The sequence below is a fragment of the Mytilus edulis genome, chromosome 4 (genome assembly GCF_963676685.1).
Source record: "Mytilus edulis chromosome 4, xbMytEdul2.2, whole genome shotgun sequence".
NCBI lineage: Eukaryota > Metazoa > Mollusca > Bivalvia > Mytilida > Mytilidae > Mytilus > Mytilus edulis.
In genome coordinates this window covers 98,688,297-98,698,682 of record NC_092347.1, presented here as the reverse complement: position 1 = coordinate 98,698,682, position 10,386 = coordinate 98,688,297, and positions in this window count along the sequence as shown.

The window sequence follows — 10,386 nt, the reverse complement described above, 5'->3', positions numbered from 1 at the left end:
TAAGGTGCAGCGTATACCCCGTGCATTAAAAGCGAATAGGTAACGAATAGGTAACAGGTTATTTACCGAGTGCTGGAACGGGTACATGCGCTCTAATGTGGTCATCTCATCTCTAAGAACACATTGTTACCAGCTGAGACATAGACATAATTGAAAATCCTTTTCTAACATGTGAAACGTATAAAAAAATGTATTATAAGCGAATAGGTAACGAATAGGTTACGAATAGGTAACGAATAGGTAACGAATAGGTAACAGGGTATACGTATTAACCGAGCGCTGGAACGGGTACATGCGCGCTAATAGGGTCATTTCATCTCTAAGAACACATTCTTACCACCAGAGACCTGAACACAATTAAAAAACGATTTATTTCAAGGTGCACCGTATACCCCACGCATTAAAAGCGAATAGGTAACGAATAAGTAACAGGTTATTTACCGAGCGCTGGAACGGGTACATGCGCTCTAATGGGGTCATTTCATCTCTAAGAACACATTGTTACCACCTGAGACATGAACACAATTAAAACACGATTTATTTCAAATTGCAGCGTATACCCCGCGCATTAAAAGCGAATAGGTAACGAATAGGTAACAAGATTATTTACCGAGCACTGGAACGGGTACATGAGCGCTAATAGGGTAATTTCATCTCTAAGAACACATTGTTACCACCTGAGACATGGACATAATTGAAAATCCTTTTCTAACAGGTGAAACGTATAAAAAAATGTATTATAAGCGAATAGGTAACGAATAGGCAACGAATGGATAACAGGGTATTAACCGAGCGCTGGAACGGGTACATGCGCGCTAATAGGGTCATTTCATCTCTAAGAACACATTCTTACCACCAGAGACCTGAACACAATTAAAAAACGATTTATTTCAAGGTGCACCGTATACCCCGCGCATTAAAAGCGAATAGGTAACGAATAGGTAACAGGTTATTTACCGAGCGCTGGAACGGGTACATGCGCTCTAATGGGGTCATTTCATCTCTAAGAACACATTGTTACCGTCTGAGACCTGGACATAATTGAAAATCCTTTTCTAACAGGTGAAACGTATAAAAAAATGTATTATAAGCGAATAGGTAACGAATAGGTAACAGGGTATTAACCGAGCGCTGGAACGGGTACATGCGCGCTAATAGGGTCATTTCATCTCTAAGAACACATTCTTACCACCAGAGACCTGAACACAATTAAACAACGATTTATTTCAAGGTGCACCGTATACCCCGCGCATTAAAAGCGAATAAGTAACGAATAGGTAACAGGTTATTTACCGAGCGCTGGAACGGGTACATGCGCTCTAATGGGGCCATTTCATCTCTAAGAACACATTGTTACCATCAGAGATATGAATTTAATTGAAAATCTTTTTCTAAAAGGTGCAACGTACAACAAACGTACTATAAGTGAATAGGTAACGAATAGGTAACGAATAGGTAACAGGGTATTAACCGATCGCTGGAACGAGTACATATGCGCTTATAGGGGTATTTCATCTATAAGAACACATTATTACCACCAGAGATATGAACACAATTGGAAATCCTTTTCTAAAAGGTGCAACTTACAACAAACTTTTTAAAAGCGAATTAGTAACGAATATTTAACAGGGTATTATCCGACCGCTGGAACGGATACAAATGCACTTATAGAGTTATATCACCTCTAAGAGCCCAAATCTTCCACCAGAGACAACAAAACAATTGAAAATCATGTTTTAAAAGGTGCAACGTAAGATACACGTATTATAAGCGAATTATAAGCGAGTGATGGAACGAATTAAACAAGGTAATAGCATGCTCCGAAACGATGTACACCCTGCTTACATGTTTAACTCTACCACATTATGTAAGTATGTGCCTGTCCCTAGACAAGAGCCTGAAATTAAGTAGTTATCGTTTGTTTTTGTGTTACATATTTCCGTTTATTTTTTTGTATATGAAATACGGCCGTCAGTTTTGTTGTTTGAATTGTATGAGGTTGTCATGTCTGGGCCTTTTATAGGTGACTACACGGTTTGGGCTATGCTCATTGTTGAAGGCCGTACAGTGAACTATAGTTGATAATTTCTGTGTCATTTTGGTCTAATGTGGAGTGTTGTCTCATTGGTAATCATACCACATCTTCGTTTTTACGCAAGCGCTAACACGGTGATTTCATCCCGTCGAACCAAGATCCATCTTCAAACATACGGACATAAAGCAGTTAAAAGGTAGAACGTATAAAAAACAAGTAAGGAACAAATGCGTATCGAACATGAAGTAAAAGGATCGGTTGAGCACAAACACATATAAATAGGTCATAAAAAGATCATTTTACCTCAACCAATTCAGAACTATTACCATATGTAAGACTATTAACAACTAGATTTGTAATTGCTAGCAATAACGGAAGGCACCCCTTCCCCCTATTACCAGGTGAGCGACAGCCATTTTGACAATTCCAAAGTCAAAGTGAGCATCTACAGATGTCTAGTAACATTTTTGCAAAGTTTCATTAAGTTTGAACATTTTGAATTTTTGATATTTTTGCTGTTTCCATGGTTACGGCGGCCATTTTGAAAATTCTAACTTCAAAATCCAACTCTGCCTATGCCAGTTCCCATTCCTGTAAAGTTTCATCCAGTTTGCGGAAAATTCTTATTTTTGAAATTTTTGACCTTTTTGCATTGTTTCCATGGTAACAAGACCTATTTTGGAAATTCCAACTCCAATGTTGCTCATCATTACTGTGAAGTTTCATGAAGTTTTGAGCATTTTGAGAATTTTGAAAATTTTGGTGTAGTTTCCATGGCAACATAGTAGTTCCAATGATCGCCAAAATCATCCAACACCTGTATATAGTGGGCACCTACATTGTTTTAAAATATGATGATTCTGAGTTGAAGCATATCCAAACAGTTCACCAAAAACCAAAAGCTCATTTTTTTCACAATTGTGCCGTTTCCATGGTAACGGCAGCCATATTAAACTATTCCATGCCATAATTAAAAAGGGGGAAGGATATTTAAAATCAAATAAGTAACGAATAGGGAATAGGGAATAGGTAACGAATAGGTAACGAATAGGGAATAGGGAATAGGTAACGAATAGGGAATAGGGAATAGGTAACGAATAGGCAACGAATAGGGAATAGGGAATAGGTAACGAATAGGTAACGAATAGGGAATAGGGAATAGGTAACGAATAGGTAACGAATAGGGAATAGGGAATAGGTAACGAATAGGCAACGAATAGGGAATAGGGAATAGGTAACGAATAGGGAATAGGGAATAGGTAACCAACTTGACGCCCATTATTAAATATTTAGACGTTTTATATATATGGTGAACACCTTCCATGTCTCATTAAAAATTTATAAAATGTCAGTGATCAAATTTTTAGATATTCTGAACGGTTTAATGATATAAGCGGTGGTTAATTTTATTTTCTTATTTCTTCATTCGTTTACTGTCTTTTTATCTGATTTAATTATTTAATCATATATCCTTTCATTTACAATTTCTCATTAATGATATCTTAAATTTTGTTTTGAGATAGTATAAACTAAATGTTCACTGAGGAAATCGTTTAGCATAGAGAAAATAAATTCAAATGAGTGATTCAGAGATTGATTATGAAAGTTTTCCTGAATATACCATTGTCATATACATGTATGGTTGTTTTCTCCTTGAAACTTGCTGTATCATTTCTCGCTCGATTAAAATCAGTTAACTTAATTACAATAAACAGTTAGGTCTACCGCACGTTCAAGTGCTTTCCACTTGCCCTACTCAGCCAAAATAGAAATAAGAAAACAGTGCAGTCCTACATGGATGTCCCAAAATTTAGAAGATATAAGAATAACTGCACAAGATTATTATATACTTACTTGTGTGTGGATGAGTGTAATTTATTGATGTTGGATTCGATACTTCTCCATTGGCTGTTAAAGCTTTTACAAAAATATTGTAACTAAATGCGGGAGCAATTGGGAATATTTCAACCTGGTCAGTTGTAGCTCCGATGACAGCTTTATTTTTATAAGTCTTAAATATAGTTATAGAATTGAAATAAACTTTGTATCCAGTTATTGTATAGCCACAATTAATATTTGTTGTATCCCAGGCTACGATAATACTCTTTGCTTTTGGTGTTTTAACTTTAATTCCAGAAGGGTCTGTGCCGCAAAATCCTACAAAGACAAGAATATTAACAAAATGTAAGAAAGACAATTTTATGGACATCATCATTAATCACATATTTGTCATTTTAAAACAATGATCTAGTGTGTGTTAATGATATTATTTATTAGTTAGACTATTTAGCTGGTGTTGTAGCTTTTTGCAAATTAGTTGAATTTGTTTGCGCTTTTAGATATTTTACTGGATAAAGAGATATATATGCATTCAGGTAAGAATTGGTCAAAGACTCAAATCTTGATATTTAGCAATTTTACAGGTAATGAACAAAATAAATATGATGAATTCCGTGCGAACAAGTAAGTTTATGTAAGTACACATGTATAGAACATTCATATATAAAGGCAACAGTCGTATACCGCTGTTCGAAAGTCATAAATCGATAGAAAGAACACAAATCTGGGTTACAAACTATAACCGAGGGAAACACATTAACTATAAGAGGAGAACAACGAAACAACAGAAACATTAAAGTGCAACAAAAAACAAAAGACAACGAAACACACACAGAAACAAACTATAAGATAACAACTGCCATTTTCCTGACTTGGTACAGAACACTTCAATTTACAAAAATTAGCGTTCAATATTATTATAACAAATCAGCAGCTGGAAATATACAATAAAAAATAAAATGATCCAATAAGTAAAACAAACCTGAAGCAGGAACTATACAATAGAAATAAAATAATCCTGTAATTAAAACAATCTCTTTAAATGTATTATGCATAGTATTGCACATCTGAAATATTTTGAATCGAAATGATTTATGGGAATTTTCTTTTGAAATCTAATTCCAAAGGTTTTTATATATACGAGATTAAATGAATTTCAGATAGGACAGATTCCATTGAAGGGGTCTATGGTTCTGATTGGTCGAGAATCCAACACTGTATTTTTAACAATACGCGTGGAATGGTTACTAAAATTAAGACATATTATGAAATTTATTTTTCCAATGGTCGTAAGTTTTTCTTTTCAACAAATGAATCCGGATGCATCGTTTATCATAATTTAGGTGAAATGTACATAAACAACATAAACAGTTTACCTACATTATCAGTTGTCAATTCTATATACTATAAGTTTACTTTAAATCTAAGCCCAAGATCTATTTAGAAAATCACGCCTTTTTATCTAAAAGTCTCCCATAAATAGTGAAGCATTGTGTCTCTTAACTTAAATTTATTTGACAAATAATTTGCCTGATATGAAATGACTGTTAAATCTTTTCATCCTTCCGTCCTAATCTTTAACAATACACAAATTTGTAATTACATGGGTAGGGATTTATGATATCACATGTATGACGACTTTTATACAGTTGCCGGTACAAATTTTGGGAAGAAAATTTATGATATCAGACCCTACACGAGGTAAAATGTTGGTGTCAAGTAAGAAAAAATGTTTATTGTTTTCCCTTTTCAAAACAAATGGTACCCATCGTTAACTTCATGAATGTTTTTACCTTAAATCGTGAATTCCGAAACAGCGACAAATGTCTTTTCCTTAATTTTGATATTTCTGCTTCACAAGAGAAACTTATGAATAGAATTTGCGACAAAAGAAATAATTTGTCTTTCCCTACTGTACCTATCTGTTCATATTTATTTGGTGATGAGAATAAAGATATATATATACATACTGTGAAGCTCCTTTGATCACTTTTTTAGGGTCGTCTTGGATTTGAATCAATATCATCTATGAACAAAGTGGGAAATTACTATATGTCAGGGATTTAGCTACAACAAATTACTCAAAACCTTTTCTGAAGTCTGCTATAAATGCAAGCAAAACAGTGGTTTGGAAGTTTACCTTTACATACAAAAAATATATTTGCGATTTTGTTGATTGCAAAGCAAGAACAATATTATATGATCATTTTTAAAGTTAATTGGTCCTTCGGAAGAAACTAATTCTTTCGAAAAATATTAGCAATGTATCCCAAAAAAATATTGCCTTTATCGGCACTAGATTTTTCTGTTTTCTTTTTCAATTGTTGAGTGCACAATTAAAACTTCTTAAATTGCTCTCATGTTTTCAGCACGTATGTTGCTGCATCCTATCGGTTTAATTACATTTTGACATTACGTACGTCACGCTTTTCTCAGTCTATACACTAAACTCGTTGGAGTTGTACTGAATGATACTTGGGTGTTGCGAAAACAAAGTATGCCATATTTTCTTTCTTTTAAAATGTGTGTAATTTTACTATCCTCAGAACCTTATATAGCACTTTGGAGCACCTGAGATTTCCCCCAGTATTTAGTGGGGTTCGTGTTGCCCAGTCTTTAGTCTTATGTTGTGTTTTGTGTACTGTTTGTTTGTCTTTTTCTTTGTTAGCTATAGCGGTGTCAGTTTGTTTTCGATTTGTGGGTTTGACTGTTCCTTTGGTATCCTTCGCCTCTCTTTGTAAGGTTTGCATGATGCCTTATACAATAAGCATAAGTCTTTTCTGTCATATCAACCTATAAGTCTCAGAAGTTGTGAAAATTTGACAGAGACTTATAAAGTTTAATATAAGATACCAAATCCACTAAATGATAAATAATTTTAAGATCACCATTGAATGGCGGGGTAAAACTACCCTGATTTAACGAAAGTGCATTATAAAAGATAAAATCATACCGTAAAAGTGTTATGTTATAATAATTGATTAATTTTGCGTAATAAAAATTGTTTCATATCATTAACCATCTATGCAAATATTTTTTTTAACGTTTTTCAAACTGGTTTAGGAATCACATATTTAACTTCCATGTATAACTTTACTTTTCTGATGTTTTAATTTAGCATCACGGTTTCTTATAAATACAGTTTAAACTAATTATATTTTGACCCCTAGCTGTTATATTTTCAAATATTTTACCTCAGATTCGGTTCCACACGGTTCTGTTTATGTTTGTTTTATTTGTTAGATTAATGTTTAATTTAGTAAAGTTGACTACCTGGATTAAAGTCTCTATTGAAATGTGTAATTTATGTGCAGAGTTATCAATGATACCCGAATCAAATAGTGATCTCAGTGGCGACATACATCATTCCTCTTATCAATTACCGTCGGAAATTGTTAGCATTAAGTTTGCCAAATGTTGCACTTCTAACAACTGATTGGCACTTTTTCTAACATTTTAACCCTTTGCTATATAGAAACATAAGTCACATAAATAACGTCTAACCTTCATTGCTTAACGACAAGCGTATAATGATCGAGTTAAATGAAAAGAATATAGATTACGAAACGATATATACTCTAATGGAGTGTCTAATTGGCATAAATAAAAATGTGTCCTACAAAAATAACTGACCCTGTAGTAAACATCAAAGTGTAAAGATCTATGGACTTTTTTCTAACTCTGAAATCATTTTGCATACTTTTAAAACATATTTTACACAAAGGGAGCTTCAAAAACCATAGATGAACGAAAACAGACAACACCATGGACAAGGAAAACGACAAAACACAATCATTTCCAGAAAACCCTACACAAATTACTGAAGATTAAGCAACCATAACCTTCGTAATCTGTGACACAGATATTCTATAACGGTTAAACAAATTGTATGCAAACGTTGTTGCAGAGATGTGGAAAGTTCACAATCGGATATTTGAAATTATTTCTTTTTCTTTGTCAAATATGAAAAGTTTTACAATATGAAATAGACACTAGTTAACGACAATTACAGAATATGCTTTGAAAACTATCTAGATATAGGAAGATGTGGTATGAGTGCCAATGAGACAACTCTCCATCCCAATAACAATTTAAAAAAGTAACCCATTATAGGTCAAGGTACGGCCTTCAACACGAAGCCTTGGCTCACACTGAACAACAAGCTATAAAAAGCCCGTAAATTACTAGTGTAAAACCATTCACACGGGGAAATCAACGGTCTAATCTTTATAAAAAACGACAACTACTGTACATCAGATTTCTGACTTATCTAACACATTTACATTATCTTATACCCACGATAACATTGACGAGCAGTTCAATACCAAAAAGTGTAATGACCTTTATATATACTAGTTCATAACATCTTTTATATGTCAGAAAATGAGACTATGTGGCACTTTTGTAAGATTTTACAAATGTTAGTGCATGCGTATTATATCAGTGCATTCAAAGGAAAAAATATATAAACTTTTCTCTAAACAGAAAATACAAATTGCGGAAACCAGTACTAACTAGTTAGTTTGTTATTTAAATTTCAAGTTCTACAAAATTCTATCATAATTTAGTATACACTGACAACCCTGAAATGATTAAACGTTATAATTTTGAAAACTACGTCATTTTGTTACTTGGACCGATAAAACTATACTAAAGAGCCTAACGAAATCGATGACAATAATCCTAATAAATTGTAAACAAAATGTTAAATGTCATTTTGTCTTTTAATATGATGATATCAGCTAATTCAAATATTAAAATTGGTTCCATTCGAACATAAGGAACTTATCTTCAATTTTACAAAAAAATTCAAAAAATTATTACAAATATTTAAACTTTGGAGTACCTAATATTAGCATACATTCATAAATGATTTTTTTGTGACTAGGTGACATAAATATTTATAAGGATATATAATGATTATTTACAGAGATAAAAGTATATAAGACGAGTTTGTAAAAGTACAAACCAACATCACGAACATAATAGGGATGGACAAAGCCATACTTAAATATTGTATGACACAACATATTAATGAATACATATCTATACGTATTACGATTAAAATACCAATACGTTGAACTTGTTTAAGTTTAATAGCCTTGATATAAACCCGCTGACAAATGGGACACATTCGCAGCCGTCTACCTTTTCTTTGTTCTAGTCATGAACATGCATGAAATACATGCCACTGGACGTTAAGCAACCAACAAACAAGCAATCAATAAAAAAACAAGTACTGTCACTCTTCCAACAAAACATTGTTTTAAGGTCACAAGAAATATTGAGATGCTTTATGTTGTGAATAGAATATTCATTATTCATTATATTGGTTTAATGTGAAAATGTAAAGAGATGTGGTATGAAATTCAACGGGACAACAATCCGGCAGAAAACGAATGCCGTGGATTAAAGTAACTTTAGGTAACCGTACGACAATTAACAAAACCCTTACCATGTAGCAAGCGATACCGACCCTAATAAGATCAAAAGAAAATGTTATCCAAAAAACAAATTCAACAGTCTGATATTCAATAAAACAGTGAACGAAATAACTATTGCAGAAGGCATCCAACGACAACCAATGAATATCATGCTGCTTTGGACAGTTACATAAAAAGTTTCTGTGAGCGCTTAACTCTCCTCCTCAGATAGTGATGTTACGGCACCGCATAAGAACAAACTGTAAACAATCATTTAAATAACTTCTGACTCGTCAGACCGGTCGGCGCAGAGCACACAACAACTCATAAAACGACAAAAGGTGCAAAAAACAGAGTACTGTTTAATATGATAGTTTAATTGTTATTTGGTTATGTATGTGCTGTTTGGCGTTTTGAAAATTGTTATATTCATTGAAAAAAGTAACACTTTATCAAGCATGCAGTTGTATTTGTATTTGCTTATTATCAAGATTTGTTAACAGTTTGGTACAATTGTATTCAGTATTTGTACTTAATAAAGTTAATTACGCAATAACTTATAAGAGTGCCAACAAGTGCAAACTATAGACAACAAGTGCAAACTATAGACAAAATTATTGATCATGTTTGTTTACGTCAATTTTCAGTGCTCAGGTAGATTGATTGTTCAACCTTCTTTTTGTTAACAATTCTACTCCGTATGCAAAATGTAGCTACCTCGACTATTTTCGTCATTGCCAGAGACCATTTTGATTAGGTTTATAAGTTCAACACAAAAGTAGAAATTAAAAAAAAATAATAATATAGGGAAATTTGGACATGTGTCAACAGCAACTATGCAAAGGACTCAATAATTCCTAATAGTCAAGTTTTTAGTTTTTTATGTTGTGTGTTGAAAATTGACTTTTTTGTTGGTTTTTGTTTGTGTTTTCATACTTTGGCGTTGTCTGTTTATTTTCGACTTTTGAGTTTCACTTATACAGATTTAGAAACTTTTGCAGTAATGCACATATAATTTCATATATTCTTAACTATTTATCCTCACTGTTCACTTTCACTATGTCTATCGCTTCGGGGTGTTCTTCGATT